The sequence below is a fragment of the Cervus canadensis genome, chromosome 22 (genome assembly GCF_019320065.1).
Source record: "Cervus canadensis isolate Bull #8, Minnesota chromosome 22, ASM1932006v1, whole genome shotgun sequence".
Lineage (NCBI taxonomy): Eukaryota > Metazoa > Chordata > Mammalia > Artiodactyla > Cervidae > Cervus > Cervus canadensis.
In genome coordinates, this window is record NC_057407.1 from 53,355,570 (window position 1) to 53,373,793 (window position 18,224).

The 18,224-nt window shown below is 46.7% G+C and overlaps 1 long non-coding RNA gene across 2 annotated transcripts in view; it reads left to right on the forward strand.

Moving 5' to 3' along the window:
* Positions 1 to 18,224, forward strand: part of LOC122425150 — an 89,359-nt gene that overhangs the window by 36,855 nt on the left and 34,280 nt on the right. Inside the window, exon 1 of one of the 2 annotated variants that reach the window (XR_006264722.1) lies at positions 14,517 to 14,787. The exons of the other annotated variant lie outside the window; for it this stretch is intronic. This is a non-coding gene — a long non-coding RNA (uncharacterized LOC122425150). Of the gene's footprint in view, positions 1 to 14,516; positions 14,788 to 18,224 lie in introns of those variants that run through there. 2 annotated transcript variants of the gene reach the window in all.

Genomic DNA, 18,224 nt, shown 5'->3' on the forward strand with positions numbered 1-18,224 from the left:
GGGTATTGTGACAGTCTGGGGCTTGTTCTCCTGCCCTGTGACTCTTGCATGCTGGAGAGTGGAGAGCCTGCACTGTCTGGGTGTGGAATCAATAAATCCGAATGTCACATCTCCAAAGGCAGTCATGTTTGTTAAGGATGACCCAGGTGTTTTCCTGACACCCCAGAGAACTTTTAGCATCTTGGGAGGTCTCAGTTCTGCTGAAAAGCAAAGACAAAAATCATAGACTCTTGGCTTCCAACACCAGGAAACAAGAGTTCTCTCATTTTATCTTTATTTTTTTAAACAGCTGAAAATGAAGCAGAAATTGTTTGGAAGACTTAACAGCCGGAGTGTTCCTCTAGGCAGGGAGATGGAATCGCTCTGGGTTCTCTTTTGAATAGGTACTTTCAGCTTGGGAGACATAAGCTCATTATCCTTCTCTTGGATACTTTTCCTGCCCTGTGATAGGAAAAAAAAAAAAAAACCAACAACTTGGAAATGTAAAGATTTGAAAAGAGTCCAACAGTCAATGAAGGGGATTACATCTTATCATTCAGTTTCAGGCTCCATGGGCACCATACGTGTTTCCACCAGCTAGAACTGTTTACAGCAGAGGGTCGCCACGCTCATGGCAGTTTAAAGCAGAGTGACTCAAGGCTTTGAACTCTGGAGTCATCGAGACCCAGCGTTGAATTTTGACCCTGCCACTTCTGAGCTGACATAAGTCATCTCATCTCTCTGAATCGCTATTCCTCATGTGTAAAATTCGCTGTTGATGGCACTTACGAAAGAGCTTCACCAGGGGCTTGTTCCGCTTCAGCAGGGACTCCCTCAGCCCAGTGCCTGGTACACAGGATACTTGCAGTTAATGCTGGGTGCTAACATCATGCCGTTTATTATTACTTTCTCAGCCGACTCACCTGGGAGAACCGTTACTAAATCTGTCCCCTGCGGACACCATTGCTGCTTGTGATCATTGGGTCACTTCTCTGCCATTGGTTGCCCCACCATCAGACCACCAATGTATGGATTTTTTTCTCCTCATTTGTTTGATTTGAGGCGGCAGTGAGCTCATAGCACTGTTGGGCCAGCTGCTATGGTGGATGTAGACACTGGACTAAAAATGGCAGGAGGGAATTGATACAAGTATCTTCATTAAGATGAGGACTCCCAAAGAGCTTTATCTGCTTCATCCAGTTTAACTATCGCAGCAGCTCTGCATGGTCGGCATATGACTGCCACGTGACAAATGACTCCTGAGAGTTTACGTGACCTGCCTGTGTTCACACAGCGTGTAGGGGAGTGACCGAGGCTTGCTTCCATGTCCTTGCCCCATGGGATCGTGCTGTGTCCCTGCAGCAGACCACCCTGCGATGGGCTCACCAGCGAGTCAGGTGAGAGGAAATGCACGTCCTGTGAGGCAGGTCTGGACTAATAGATGGCCACACCATCTGAGTGGGAAGGGCAGTAGCGGAACATGGCAGACAGGTTGCCCGCCTCATCCACATCCGCTTGTCTGAGACTGTTTGTCCACAGCCACTGCTGTGGGGGGAAGCACGCCTGGCCCTGGTTCCACAGGTCTAGGCCAGTGCTGGATGGTGACCCAGCTGGGAACAAGCTGATTCTCTCTACTGTTTTAGGACTTCTAGACTATATAGTTGGTTACAGTTGGGTGTTCAAGTTAGGAGGTAGTGCAGTGCAAGGGATGGTGTGCTCCTGTCCTGTGATTGTGTAACAAATGACCGAACGTTTACCAGATTAAAGCAGCACCGACTCAATAGCCTGCAGCTGTGGAGGTCAGAGGTCCAGGCCCTAGTGAGTGGGTTCTTCCACAGCTTACAGCCTCACGAGACTGGAACTGCTGGAAAGTACTTCTAGCTCTTTGGGGCAGTCGACCAAGTTCAGTTTTTTTTCTGTAGTTGTAGAGTTCTTGTTTCCTTGCTGACTGTTGACTGGGGTCCCTTCTTAGTTCCTCAGTGCTGCCTGCAGTCTTTGCCCTGTGGCCTGCTTCATCCCCGAGGCCAACACTGGAGAATCGCCCTCGTATTTAAGTCCTTTCCTTCTTGTTGTTTAGTCATTAAGTCATGTCTGACTCCTTGTGACCACATGGACTGTAGCCCGCCAGGCTCCTCTGTCTGTGGGATTCTCCAGGCAAGAATACTGGAGTGGGTTCCATCTCCTTCGCCAGGGAATCCTCCCAACTCAGGGATTGAACCCAGGTCTCCTTCATTGGCAGGCGGATTCTTTACCACTGAGCCACCTGGGAAACAATCCCTTTCCTGCTTCTACTCTTTTTTCTCAGGAAGAGATCAGACAGTCAGGCTCATCCAATACCCCTTTTTCCTTAAAGTCCACTATACCATTTAATGTCACCTAATCGTGGGAGTGAAATCCATCACACTCAGGATCCTGGAGTTTATGTGGGTGTGTCCACTGGGGAGTGGGAGCTCGTCGGGGCATCTTAGGATTTTGCCCGATAGAGATGGGGTTGCCCCTGGAGGCCACATGCAAACAGAACGAAGAAGCCTGGAGCGGGGAAGGAGAGAGGGAGGCAGTGTGAGGGCAGGACCAGGCCGGGCAGCCCTGGGGGAGGGGTCCGCACATGCTGTGTGCAGAGAGGTTAGCTGCCCTTTTGTCCCGGGGCACGTCTGGTTTCCAGTCAGGCCCCGGCGCCGTTCAGCCTCCGGATCCTGGGTTCTGTGCGAGGGCCCGGTCTGTCTGGGATAAATTTTCCTTTGTACTGTGCTATCTTGAGAGGGTTTGTTTTCTGTTACCTGAGTGGGTGTGAATCTCCATCCTTAAACTCAGATGCAGGCAGATTTTATTTTCTTTTGTCTATAAATCAGACTAATTTCTCTCTGGAGCCACTTTCCACTTAGAAGCAGTCTCAATCAATTCAGAGCTTCCTTTGGTTTTGCGTATATGCTGTCTGGGCCCCCCGCCCCCCGCCCCTTGGGCTTCCCCATAGCCGCGCACACCCACAGACTTTCATACCGCGTATCCATCTCTTTGCCTGGGCTCTTCCCTGCCTGCCGGGGCTTCTCTCTGCCCTCCCCACTCCTTCCTGGGCGGAGGTGTTCATGCTCCCTGGGAGCGTCGCTCAACCAGTGGGGCCCTCATCGGGTTTCTTTTGTTGGTGTATCTGGCCCCTCATCTCTGCAGTGGGGAAATCCCGAAGGCCAAGCTCTTCATTTGTTTCCAGAGTGAGAGGCACAAAGCGGTCAGCCTCCCCTCCCGAGTCATTGCTCAGCAGGAAAGAATCAGCCTGCAATGCAGGAGATGTAGGTTTGATCCCTGGCTTGGGAAGATCCCCTGGAGAAGGGCATGACAACCCACTCCAGTATTCTTGCCCAGAGAATTCCATGGACTGAGGAGCCTGGCGGGCTACAGTCCAGTGAGTGGGTCACAAAGAGTTGGATGCAACCAAGCACACATGCATAGAAAATGCTTATACCCACAGGACCTGCTTCCAGAGAAATGCACCCTAAGACACACACACAGCCAAGTCTTTGCAGGGGCAGGGACTGGAGGTGGTCCTTGATGTCCCCTGGTCAGAGAAGTACAGCTGAGATGTCCGTCTCTCTGTGGTTTCCTAAATCAACAGATTGTTTCACAGATTAGATCCCCTGCTTCCATCCGACCTTCTTGCTACTTCTGGCTGCCCACATCTCTAACTTCCTGACCCCATCATACAACTGAGTCAGTGGGGGTCCTGGCAGGAGACAGATGGTACCCTCAAGCTGGATATTTTGAGAAGAGTGTACAAGGTATGAGAAGGATGTAGGAAAACCGTAAGAGATGGTGCAGGGAAATATCCCACTCCAGTCTGGGGGTGTGGGGAGTACTGCCTTCCTAGGGCTGAAGGGGCCAGGGAAGGAGCCCTCCCAGGAAGCTGAAAAGGTGCAGTTGTAAGGAGAGCGCTCCCGCACAGGAGCTGTGGAGCCAAACTTCAGTCAGACCGGAGGCTGAGGGAGCATTTCCTCAAGCCTCACTCTCCCTCCGGTCCATTTACTGCTGGTGCACCCCGGGAGCCCCAGCTGAAGGCTGCAGGGCGCAGAGACCACCTGGCGTTGTCCACACACGTCAGCCCTCTGAGGGGAGAGGCTGTGGAGACCGCTCAGCCTAGACCTGGAGGGGCAGATGGAGGCCATGCAGCTATCGCCGTGTTCTCTCCGCTTCCCACGGACTCTGCAGGAAATGGGCTCGGGCACAGACCTCGGGCACTCTCAGCTCTGGAGCGGCATCATGGGTGTACCTGCTTGTGTGCGTGTTTGTGTGTATGGAAGTTGGTACCTGCACGAGTTTCCTGTGACTGCTGTAACAAATGACAACTTCAGTGGCTTAAGGCAAGAGTTTATTCTCTTATAGCTGGAGGTCAGAAGTATGTATAGAGTCATACTTGGCCCACTAGGCCACAGTAAAGAAATCAGTAGAACTGGCCCCTTTAGGAGACTCCAGAGGAGACTGTTTTCTTGCCTTTTCTAGCTACTGAAGCCACTGGCCCTCTTTGGATCCTGGCCTCTTCCTTTGTTTTCGTAGTGCAGCACTCCAGTCCTTGCTTCCTTCGTCATGTTGCCTTCTCCTCTCTGTAGTCAGTCTCCCTCTGTCTCCATCTTCTAAAGACCATTGTGATTACATGTTAAGCCCATTAGGGTAATTCAGGGTAGTCTCCCCATCTCGATACTCAATCACATCCGCAAAATCCCTTTTGCCATGAAAAGTGAAAGTCGCTAAGTTGTGTCCGACTCTGCGACCCCATGGATCGTAGTTCACCAGATTCCTCTGTCCATGGAATTCTCCAGGCAAGAACACTAGAGTGGGTAGCCATTCCCTTCTCCAGGGGAATCTTCCTGACCCAGGGATTGAACCCGGGTCTCCCACCTTGTAGGCAGATTCCTTACCATCTGAGCCACCATAGAAGGTAACATGCTCACAAATTGCAGGGATTAGGATCTGGACATCTTTATTCAGTTCATCCGAGTAGGAATGGACTCTTTCTAAAATTAAAAAAAAAATTTAAATTTGATCTTTTATTCTAGTATAGTTGATTTATAATGTTTCAGGTATACAGAAAAGTGATTCAGTTATATACACACACACATATATATTCTTTTTCAGGTTCTCTTCCCTTACAGTTTATTGCAATATATTAAATATAGTTCCCTGTGCTACACAATAGGACCTTGTTTATCTATTTTATATGTGCTAGTGTGCACCTGTTCATCTCAGACTGCTTATTTATCACTTCCACTCACCGTTCCCTTTTGGTAACCTTAAGTTTGTTTCCTGTGTCTGTGAGTCTGTCTCTGCTCTGCAGATAAGTTTCTCAGAGTCCCTGTGTGAGTGGTGTCACGCGGTGTTTATCTTTCTGTTTCTGACTGGCTTCACTCGGTGTGACCGTCTGCAGGCCCGTCCGTGTTGCTGCAAATGGCATCATCTCATTCTTTTTAATGGCTGAGGATATCCCATTGTATATGTGTACCACATCTTCTTTATCCGTGCATCTCTTGACGGGTACTTGCACAGCTCCATGTCTTGGCTGTTGTAAATAGTGCTTCTGTGAACATGGGACTGCATGTATCTTTTCGAGGAATGGACTCTTGAGTCAGTGGCTTGAGTTCACATCTCAACCCTGACATTTATTAGAGTCATGACTTCAAATTACTTAGCCTCTGTGAGTCTAAGTTTCATCATCTGTTAAATGGGGAAAGCAATAATACACGCATTGTGTCATTATTACAAGGATTGAAGGAGGAAGCTAAGGAAGAGTGCTTATCCCAGGACACAGTCAACATTCAGTAAACACTGGTGTCCTTCTTTCTCTGATGCAGTTTCGGGCCTGGGCCATGTATCTGGTGCTTTTGTCTGCAGCATGCATTTTCTTCTTCAGCTAATAGCACTTCAGTTTTTCTTGGGGGACTTCCTCTACCTCATTCTCTGTCCAAAGGGTTTATGAGGGTCTGGATTTATTCCCAGCCCCAGGGCTGGGTGTGGGGCCCGGGCCTAAACTCAGCAGTATGGTTTCCTTGCTCTGGTCTTGGATTGGTTTAAGGGTGAGCATGGGAGCCAAACTGTCCCAAGCGGCATGAATGCCTTCTTGTCCAGGAGTGACCGAAGAATAGAGCTGCAGAGGGCAGATGTGTGAAGCTGTAAGAATGAGCAGAGGTTTTGTTTTGTTTCTTCCTCTTTTAAAGTGTTCCCACACTGGGAAGGAACTGGGAGGGTGGGAGGAAGAATCAAGGTTAAGGAGAGAGAACCCTGAAATCAGTGATGAGGCCTCCAATCCAACTCATCCTGAAACCAGCGCTTCTGTGGTCTTTCCAGTTACATGAGCCAACACAGTCCCCTTCTTGCTTAAGCCAATTTTAATTGGGTTTTTGGTCATTTTGGGGCTTCCCTGGTGGCTCAGGTGGTAAATAATCTGCCTGCAGTGGGGTAGACCCAGGTTCGATCCCTGGGTTGGAAAGCAGTCCCCTGGAGAAGGGAATGGCAACCCATCCAGTGTTCTTGCCTGGAGAATTCCATGGACAGAGGAGCCTGGTGGGCTACAGCCCATGCGGTCGCAAAGAGTTGGACACGACTGAGTGACTGAACACTTTCACTTGGTCATTTTTAATTTGAAAGATTTTTCAATAGAGCCATGGGGAATGGGGATCCTTTCTTTCTCTTTGAGAGAGAATAGAGATTTCCTGGCCATTCCTTGGCCTGAGAAGAAGCCTCAGCCATGTGTCTGAGGCTGTGGAATAGTCCTGGGGAACAGGGAGGCCCCCGACCTTCTTCCCTGTGGTTCACAGTGACAGTGATGACGGTGATGGTAATTTAACTGCTCCTGTGTGACACCCGAGCGGCTAAGTCATTTCTAATTCTTGCAACAGTGCTTCAAGGAAAGGATTAGTTTACAGATGAGGAAATGAATGAGAGTGCAGGGAGGTAAAGTGAAGTTTCCAAGGTCAATCACTAACGGCTGACGGAAGTAAGGGGCTCACCTGGGTCTTTCTAGTCCTGTCTCCTCTGCTGCGGTGAGTCCCAGAGGCGGTCAGTGGCCAGTCCCACGGTCAAGCTTTAGATGAGTCTGTCTGCCGTAGGCACACCCGGGTGGCCCTCCTGGGGACTGGGGCCCCCCCTTCTCTTGGGCTGTGCTCTGCTTGTCAGAAGGTGCACTGACCCCTGGACTCCGAGACTCTCCCCACTTTGCCTGCGTCCATCTCCCCTCCCTCCACATTTCCCCATGTTTTACTTAAATCCCCGTGTGTGGTGTTTGTACCCAGAGGATTTCCCTCAGTGTCCAGTCAGGCATTGTATGCTGTTGCCACTCTTTCACCCACAGATTTATTCCTTTTAAAGATGTACATCTAAACTGAGACAAGTTTACACTGTAAAGCCATAGAAAATAGTTACTGCCTTTTGAGCCTTCCTATCCTAAGGTAGATAATAATAGCAGTGACCAGTGAATAGCAAACATCAAACAAACACATCCACACATGTCAAGATAGAACAACAGTGCATTGTAATGATGAATCCAGGTATACCTGAATCTCAGCTTTACACCCACCACTGTGTAATCTGGGCAGGTTACTTAATCATCTACCTCTCAGGATACTCAACTAAAAATTGGAAATGGTAATAATATCTCATTTATGGTTTTTATGTGGGAGGACTGTAAGCGTGGAGTGGCAATTATAAATGTTAAGCACTTAGCCCAGTGCCTGACTCATAATGAGAACTCAATAGTATTAACTATTTTTATTAGTATATGTATATATAAGAAAAAATAAAACAGTCATAATATATATACATGCTGTCTAATATATGCAAGTGTGGAATCAGACTTGTAAAAGAATAATGGAGGCTGAAATATATATATATTTGGTTATTGCAGTTTGGCCCTAGAGACCAGACAGCTCTTTAGAGAGGATGCTTTTCATGAGAAAAATGGAGTCTTTTATCCATTCAGCTATAGTCGGGGACTAGGAGCCACAGCTTTTGACACATGGTCTCTGATGTACTGAGACATAGTTTGGATATAGAAATGTCTCATCAGGACATATCAGGACCAATTGCCCACTATCAGGGGCACCGGTGAGACGACGGATCACTCTTGAAGGGTGATACCCACAAATGATTGAAGAGTCATTGTTGATTCCCAGGGGCCCCAGGTCTCAGCAGAGAGAGCAAGACAGGAAGTGTTGTGGACGACTCTCGCGTCCACTCGTTTACCTAATTTTATGTCTCCTCAGTCTTCACATGCTGTTGGTACGGGTTCGATTGTCCTTTTCTGAGAGCCGCCACTGAAGTAGCACACCCTGAAGCCCTGTCTCTGTTGGTCTGATGCCATCTTCCAGCATCAGTGATTAAGCAGTTGGGCCTATCAATCCCTACTCTAGGAGTCTGGGATTTGCAGGGTGTCATTACTAGTGAGCTTTCTGAACTGAGGGCTTACCAACTCGGATGCCTGGGAGAGTGAGGGCCAGGCGAAGATGGAGAGGAGTGGGAGTGAGAGCTAGAGAGAAAGAGAGGAGGGACGATGCCTCAGTTCCCGACTGCTCTCCAGGTCTTGGTTCTGCCACCTGCCTCTGCCCACCACCCCCCAAAAACCATCACTCTTGACTATTTTTGAGTCCTAATAAATGTTATTCACTTTTTTGGGCTTCCCTGGTAGCTCAGCTGGTAAAGAATCCGTCTGCAATGCAAGAGACCCCGGTTCAATTCCTGGGTCGGGAAGATCCGCTGGAGAAGGGATGGGCTGCCCACTCCAGTACTCTGGCCTGGAGAATTTCATGGACTGAATAGTTCATGGGGTTGCAAAGAGTCGGATGCAACTGAGTGACTTTCACTTCACTTCACTTTTTTGCTAATACTAGCTTGAGACATATCCTGTGTTAACTTTAAAAAGTGTGTAAACAGATAATATCGAAGTTTCCCAATATTTCTTTTAATCTCTTTTTAAGTTTAAATTTATTAACTTAAGGTTTCTTTTTAATTAAAGGTACCATGTACAGCATTAACAGACACATATCATATCTAGAGAAAACATTTGCAATGTCTAAACTGACAAGTTATAATTTCTGGACTATGAAAGCTTTAAAAAATTAACAAGAAAAACCCAACACTCCAGTAGAAAAACAGACAAAAGATATGAGCAGGTAGAGTATAAAAGATGGACTCCCAAATGGCTAAGAAGCATACAGAGAATACTCTAACTCTTTAATAATCAAGAATTATAGTAAATAATATAGATTATACTATTAATCAAGAATTAATAGTAAAGCAATGATGAGTTACTAATATCATTTGATACCCATTCCCAGGTGGCTCAGATGCTAAAGAATCTGCCTGCAATGCAGGAGACCCGGATATGATCCCTGGGTCAGGAAGATCCCCTGGAGAAGGGAATGGCTACCCACTCCAGTATTCTTGCCTGGAGAATTCCATAGACAGAAAAGCCTAGTGGGCTACATATTCCACGGGGTCACAAAGAGTCAGACACCACTGAGCAACTAACACTTTCACTTTTCAGGCTGGCAAAATATAGAAAATCTGGACAGGGGAGACGGGATTATGTAGACCTGGAGAGTTTTGGCATTCTTGGTTGTGTGACATCTACTTGTAGTCTGCTCTTGAGTGTATAGCTCAAAAAATACCCACCCACTCCTGGTCTACAGGAGGCATGTAGAGATCTCATCATCCCAGCTTGTTTGTGGAGGTGAGGAGTTGGAAGCGATCCCACCATCCGAGGAATGCATAGGCAAAATGTGGTTTTGCATACATGATTAGCAGAAATAGACTTGAGCTGCCCATAACAATGAGGACATTTAAGAAATCAATGCTAATATCCAAAGTATATAAAAAACTCATACCACTCAAAAGTAGAAAACCAAGCAATCTGATTAAAAAATGGACAGAAGATCTGAACAGACAGTTTTCCAAGGAAAACTCACAGATGGCCAACAGGCACATGAAAAGATGATCAGCATAACTAATCATCAGGGAAATGAAAATCAAAACAATGAGGTAGTGTTGCTGTTGTGCTGAGGTGTATCATCTCACAGCTGTCAAGATGACTCTTATCAAAAAGACAAGAAGTTACAAGTGTTGGCAAGGATGTGGAGAAAAGGGAGCCCTCCAGCACTGTTGGTGGGAATATAAATTGGTGCAGCCCCTATAGAAACAGTATGGAGGGTCCTCAAGAATCAAACCTAGAACTGCCATATGATTCAGAAGTCCCACTTCCGGGTATTTATCTGAGGAAAACAAAAGCACTAATTCGAAAAGATACATGCACCCCCGTTCATTGTAGCATTATTTACAACAGCCAAGATACAGACACAACCAAGTGTCCACTGATGGATGAATAAAGAAATTGTGATATATCCACACACACTCACACATACAATGAAATACTATTCAGACATAGAAAAGGGTGAGATCTTGCCATTCATGACATCGTGAAGGGACCTTGAGGGCATTATGCTAAATAAAATAAATCAGAGAAAGACAAATACTGTGTCATCTCTCATATGTGTAATCTGGAAAAAAATAAATCAATACAAAAAGTAAAACTAAGCCCACAGATACAGCGAACAGAATGATGGTTGTAAGGTGGGAAATGGGGCAGGGGTAATGGATGAACTGTCTTTTTTTAGTTTAAATAAAAAATTTAAAAAGCTAGTGCTTAGTAGAGGCTGGGAGGAAGCATAATGAGGTGTCACGTCACACATAAGAGAAATGCTGCGGAGCAGGTAGCGTGTGTTTATAGCATGGCCTGAAAAACAGGAAGGTGGCTGCTGATGGGGAGGGGATCGGGAAAAGAAAAGTCATAAAAAGTGTGGGTAAATAAATAAAGCCAGAGTAGGCTCTTATCCAAACTGATCATGGTAATGTCCCATGGACCAAGGGATATGGTTAATGCCCCACTCTCCATAGAGATCCCCGTTTTAATCATGTGGGGTAACTAGTGGCCCTGGCTTTACCGCAGGCGATGGGGGTGGAGAGGTGAGTGATGTAAGGACCCTCGGGCAGCGTCCTCTGTGGTGTTTATACCCTGTAAACACCCTGCCAGATGAGTGTGGGTGACTCAAATGCACGTGGAGGTTTTGTTTTGTTCCCAGCTTGTCCCGTCCACTATTTCTTGCCCTTGAATTGGAAGGATTTATTACAGTTACAAGGCTTTATCTCTCCTTTTCTCTGTTGTGTTCAGTTGTGTTTAATTTAAACCTTTCTCTCTCCTTCTCCGGATTGCTTTGGATTCAGACTTGCTGCCAAAGCATTGCCAGCTCCCTTCCCTGTGCCAGTCAGGCTTGGCACGGTCGCAGGTGCCTTGTGTGGGAATGGTTTGTGTGGCGGTCTCTCAGCTGGCTGTGGTGATGTCACAGGTGGCCTCACATGCAGGACAGACGTGCCACGTAACAGGGGTCCTGAAGCTGCTGTGGAAATCAGACCGTGTGCATTGGGCTTAGGATACTGGCAGCAATTGTGTGGCGGGGTCTGCGCTTGGGGATTCAGCTGGTCCACAGGGCTGTTCAGCCTTCTCAAGTAGATTGGGCCTCTCCCTTGGCTGATTACACACCTGAAATTCTGTTTTATGCAGAGCTTACATGATTCTCTCCATGATTTTATAAAAGGAACAGCCTCCTTAAATTGTGAGCTGGTTTGACCCAGTCTCACTGATGGAAGTGATAAGCAACTATATAGAAATCTGTCCTTTCTGGACTGCCTGACTGAAATGCTTAATATTTACCAAACAAACATGTTGAGATCAGTTGTCCTTTTTCTGTTGGTTTGTAAATCATGACTTTGATGGTTGAATTTTATAGTCTTCCATGTAGTAGATTTATTTTTGGGGGGCTCTAAAATCGCTGCAGATGGTGATTGCAGCCATGAAATTAAAAGACGCCTACTCCTTGGAAGGAAAGTTATGACCAACCTAGACAGCATATTAAAAAACAGAGACATTCCTTTGTCAACAAAGGTCCGTCTAGTCAAGGCTATGGTTTTTCCAGTGGTCATGTATGGATGTGAGAGTTGGACTCTGAAGAAAGCTGAGCACCGAAGAATTGATGCTTTTGAACTGTGGTGTTGGAGAAGACTCTTGAGAGTTCCTTGGACTGCAAGGAGATCCAACCAGTCCATCCTAAAGGAGATCAGTCCTGGGTGTTCATTGGAAGGACTGATGCTGAAGCTGAAACTCCAGTACTTTGGCCACCTGATGTGAATAGCTGACTCATTGGAAAAGACCCTGATACTGGGAAAGATTGGGGGCAGGAGGAGAAGGGGGTGACAGAGGATGAGATGGTTGAATGGCATCACCGACTCAATGGACATGAGTCTGAGTAAACTCTGGGAGTTTGTGATGGACAGGAAGGTCTGGCATGCTGTGATTCATGGGGTCGCAAAGAGTCGGACATGACTGAGCAACTGAACTGAAACTGAAATGTGGTAAGATAACTTTTCTGGTCTTGGCCTGTAGTCCTATTTGGATCAGATCCTGTCTCACTGAAGTTCCAAAATTCTGAGTGAACAAGTTGGAGAACCAATAAAGGGGGCAGGACACGCACACACTCACTCACTCACTCACTCTATGTCTCTTGTCTGTGTCCATGAGAGAGAGTCAGTGAGACAGAGAGAGAGACATACAGAGAGGAAGCTGGCATCAGAGTAGCCCGAGAAGCTTGTCCTCCGTAGTCAGGGAAATGCGTAATCATCACCATATTCCCAGAGGAGTAATGATGACTCCGATGCTGTCTGTGGTGGCTGGAGATTTGGATTCCGTCTTGGCCAGTGTGATGAAGGATGTGGGAGTGGAGAATAGATCTCCCTTCTACTTTGATCAGCGTTTTCTCCGTTTCTTATAGGCACCAGCCTCCCTGGGCCTGATTGCTGAAGAAACTAAAGTTATAAATATGTGTAATGTTCTAATTCTATTTTTGTTGGGCAGGAGTGAAATTGGAAAAGGAAACTAATTTCCTTAAAAAACAAAATGCATCAATGCATCATACTAAAACATGGATGAACCTCAGAAACATGCTGAGTGAAAGAACCAAATGCAAACGACCACATTATTATATGATTCTGTTTATATGAAATTGTCAGTAAAGGCCATAGGTAGAGACAGAAAGTGGATTGATAGCTGCCCAGAGCCAGGAGTGGGAACCAGAAGTGACTGCAGATGGATAGAGCAGATCCGTATTGGGCTGATGTAAGTGTTCGAGTATTAAATTCTGGTCCTGGTTGCATAACTCTGTGAATTCACAAAGAATTGTTGAATTTATACTTAAGACAGGTGAAGTTTATGGTGAATAAAGTATACCTTAATATGTATATTTGTTAAAAAAGAAGATATGCTAAATGATGTTACAGGTTACAGCTGTTTGGTACTGTACACGTTGACCCTGTGAGCCAGTTCTTCTTGTTTCCTAGTCTGGAGGAAGTAGATCCCTAGTGTCAGGAGACAGTCACTCCCTGCTGGTTTATATGGAGCTACCCCGCATGTCATCGAGCCGCTGTCTGAGGGCTGGTCACTCTGTGCACAGTAGTGGCCCCGGCCTGCCTCCCGGCCCGTCCCCAGTTCTGCACCTTCTCAGCATGTGGTCTCTTTGTGAAAGCTGGTCTCTCTCGGACAGTGGGATTGTCACTCATCACCCCTGGGCTGGGAAGGCAGTCCAGTGCCCATTTTAGAATCCTGCAATTCTTTAGGTGTGGTTTTCTGGGTGTCTGTGTCCCACCCAGGACATGAGCTCTCCCAGGCTGTGAGCCTCTGATAGTCGTTCTGGTGTTCTCAGCGCTTGACATGTCGTGGATGCGCAGTCATTTTTCACTGGTCTGAGAGGACTCTGTTTGCCCAAGAGTTGCTGCTGACCTAGTAGAAGGGGATGGTAAAGTTGGCTTTCATTAGGGGAGCAGGAGAGCACCAAGTCGTAAGTAGACTAATTTTTGTTGTGTCAGTTTTCTTTTTCCACAGAAGTCCTGACTGAAAAAGCCCCCAAACTCAGTGGTGGAAAACAGAGTTGGTCTTCTCACTCACGCATCTGTGTGTTGGTTGGGAGTTGAGGTTGACTGATCCAGGCCTTGATTGTTGGAGCTTGCCTTGAAGCTGTGGCTTGGGTCCAGGTGTTTTCCATGTCTCCTGTCCTCCTTGCACCAGTGAGCTGCCTGACACATGCTCTTCTCATGGCTGAACAGTGTGAGCAAGAGAAGAAAAAGATGATGCCTCCTAAGGTCTATGCCTGGAGGTGTTACAATGCCACCCACACCCAGCTGGCGAAAGTAAGTTGCATAGCTGAGTCCCGCACCAGTGCTTGAGAAATGGACTCTGCCTTTATCAGAAACTGCAGAATCAGTTGCAGTTTCTCTAATGGAGAATTGGAAATAATAATACAAATACAGTATGCTTACTTGTAAATGCTTTACCAGTAAAGCCATGTGGATCATAGGAAGCGTGTTAAGAGTGTGTGTGGAATGCTTTATATGCCCTGTGATTTCCCATCGGACGACTTGTACCAGTCATAAAAATCACTGCCTTCTCATTTCAGCTGGATGTGCTGACCCATCCCTTCCACAGGCACAAGTAATCAAGAACGCCAGGTCAGCAGGCAGTTCTGCTAAGGTGAGGCCATCCTACAGCTCTCGGCAACTTACAAAGGAGGGCTCAGGTGAAGGCCACGTGAACTCAAGGCATCGTTTCATTCTCAGAAACCTCGCACTCACCTGCTGAGGACAATGGAGTCGGAAAGGGACACCCTAGTAGGAAAGGAAAATTGTCCCAGTGCCTGTGGAGGGTGCAGGGATGTTCTACCTGACAGAGTAATGGTGAGTTTTCTGAAGGGCTTCCATTTCCTGAGGACACCAGCAGAGCACAATCGTTTAAGTGCAGTGTTTTGACCAGCGTATTTGCAGGCAGTGCCTATTACTTTGTCTTTCATTAGGTCTCTTTCCAGGCAGGAAAAAAGTCTGTGGAGAGAGTTACCCACCAATCAACCACAGAAGCAGCTTTGAAAGCCTGAGATGTGTTGCAAGGTTGCACCAGTATCTAATCACTCCTAGTAAGCATCAGAGAGGCCCTGCTGGAGACAGATGCCCTCCATCCTGACCTCGTTTCCTTTCTTTCTGCGCCAGTTGGGGAAAATCAGCGTTATGTGTCTGCTCCTTTTTTTTGTTCACCTGGACAACGCTTTTTTTAAGATTTGTTTGTTCAAAGGTGTGATGGGTGCTATGGGAGGAGGAGACAGAGGCTCGTGGTAGAAAACATCAGATGGAGACCTGCTTGTGTGGTGACCAGGGAGGGGAGGCACCCAAGCTTAGGTGCTCGGGAGAACGCGAACCATCTGGTGGAGGGTGAGGGCAGACCATCCCGTGAGGGCGCAGGATGAACAAGGGTCCTGAGGTGGCAGTGAGCTGCTGTATTTGAGAGGCTGAAGAAAAGCCCTGGGTGGGAGCCAATGAAGCTGGGGAAAAGGACCTTGGGGTGAGCTTGGAGAGAGGCTGGGGCCTCAGGCTGTGATTGGAAATGTGAATTTTTAAAAACTTTTATCAAAGTTTGAGGTACATGGAGAAAAGTACATAAACCGTAGTACAATTTTTATAAATTTTGTCACACAAAACATAGCTGTGTAACCAGCATTCAAATCGGGAAATGGAACACAGCTCGCAGCCAGAGCACCCTCGTCCCCTCTGCAGTCATTGTGGACTCCCTCCTGCCCAGAGGAGCACTTACCGCCCTTCTGATTGCCCCCGTCAGCGTCGCCTGCTTTGGAACGTAGCACTGACAGTCATGCAGGAAGCACTTTTCTGCTGTCTCTTGTTCAGTACGACCCTGAAATTCAACCATGTGTTTCCTGTCATTTAAATCATCTTCATTGCTGTTGAATAATCTGTTATATAACTAAACCAAGATTATTTATTCATCTACCATTAATGAGCCTTTGGTTAATTTCCATGGGGGGCTTATTCGTGAGTAGTGCTGCTGACCGCAGTCTTGTACCTGTCTTCAGGTGTATCTGTGTTTGCACAGACTTGGCAAGCCCTGTGTCTGTATACGTACAGAGGAGTCCAGGGGGTTACAGTCCATAGGGTTGCAAACAGTCGGACATGGCTGAAGCAGTTTAGCACGTTCACATGCATCCATCAATTTTGTGTGTGTATGTGTGTACCCGAGGGTAGGATTGATGGAGCATAGGGTGTGCATATATTCAGCTTTAGTAGAAACTTCCAGATAGTTTTCCTGCCATTTTGTACCAACTCATGCTGTTCGCAGAAGTGGGTGAGCATTCCAGTTGCTCCACACCCGCTCAGCGCTGAATGTTATTCCATGTGCCTTGCTCACTTCAGCCATCCTGATGGGTGCAGTGGTCTTGCACTGAGACTTGATGAGTGAGCTGAGCCCTTTGCATATGGATGTTGACCATGTGGATGTTCTCTTTTGTCTAGTGTTTGGCTCATTTTTCTACAGAGTAGTTTCTGAGTTTCTTATTTGTCTGAGTTCTTTTATATTTAAACATGAGCCCTTTGTCAGGTATGTGTTTGTAAATGACGTCTGTTGCTCAGTGGGTTGCCTTTTCAGTTACTTCTCTCTGATGATTGAAAGTTGTTAATTTCAACATGATTCAATTTATCTTATTTCCCTTTGTTGTGCGTGCTAAGTCACTTCCGTCATGTACGACTCTTTGCAACCCTATGGACTGTAGCCCACCAGGCTCCTCTGTCCATGGGATTCTCCAGGCAAGAATACTGGAGTGGATTGCTGTGCCCTCCTCCAGGGCCCTCTTCCCAACCCAGGGATTGAACCCACGTCTCCTACATCTCCTGCATTGGCCGGCAGGCTCTTTACCACTAGTGGTTGTTGTGTCCTGTTTAAGACATCTTTACAGATTCTAAGATGAGTGTTTGGAATTTTATCTGTGCAGTAAAGATCCATTGATAGGCATGAGCAGGTAAGTGACAAGACCTGATTTATGTCTGTAGAAATTCATGTATGTTGCGGCCTAGAACTTAGAATATAAGGGAAAGGTGTGGAGGAAGTGAGTGCCTGTAGGGTCAGCCGCCTGAACCCTGGCTGAAAGATGACATGACAGATTCCCGGATGGACTGGTTGAGTGGTATGGAGGAAAAGCGAGGAACCAAGAGTGACCCACAGATGGAGGTTTAGAACTGAGTTGTTAGTGATGCCATTCATTGAGATGGGGAAACTGAAGGGACTGTGGATGGCAGGGAAGGAATGGCTTCTTTGAAAAAAGTGAAATACATATTATGTATATTATGTTTGAGATGTTTCTGAGGCATGCAAGTGGAAATGTCTGGAGGCATTTAGATATGCTAATCTGGATCTCACACTTGGCAGAGGAGTGTGTGTATGTGTGTGTGTGTTGGGGTGGGGGTTGCTGAACTCAAAGACCCTTAGAACCTTTTCTTATCTCTCCAGAGGAAAACTGATCACTCCTTCCCTTACATACCTCCTTATTCTATATAGATTTCTCTCATGGTATCTGTAGTTTTTTAAAAACAAATCTATCTCACTCAATTAGTCCAGGAGTTCATTGAGGGCATGAAAAAGTGCTTGTGCTTTGCATTAATCATTCATTTTTGTTAACCAGATGAATGGGTTTTCTTAAAGAAGTAAAACGCAGCTGAAAAAAAAAAAAGACTTTTTAAAATCAAAACCTACTAATCAACCAGAATTCACAAAATGTTCTGCAAATCCCAGTAATAAGTCAATAGGATAAAGAAAAACCTCAGTACTTGAGTAAATAGAACAAACTTGGCTTCCAGGATATTCAGATTGCCTCCCAACTGTTAGTAATGAAATGATTTTGAGCTGGTGCCTCAATGCAGAGGGGAGGGTGCTGGCACACCCGATGGCCAGCTTATTGAAATAGACTGCTGGGCTGAGTCAGGGCAGCAAGAAAATGCAAATTTCCATGACCCAGTGGAGCTCAAACAAAAGCTGAAAAAACTGGGGAGAGAAGGGAACTGACACCTTTTCCTGCTTCCTCCTTCCTGTGTTGTCAGCACCCCCCAAAGGTGATTTTTTTCTGGAGGCAAAAGGAAAAGTGAATGCATGAAATGAAAGCCATGCTTGTGCTCCTGGCTGGCTGGTAGGCCCCAACCCTCCTGCCTGATGGCCTTGCTGAGGCTGGTGCCAGTGCGTCTCATGGGACTGTGACACTCTGGGGTCCAGAGGAGGAGGGCACATTTCCACAGATGACCTTACCCACCCAGAGGTGTGAAATTCTGTACCCCTTTGTCCAAGT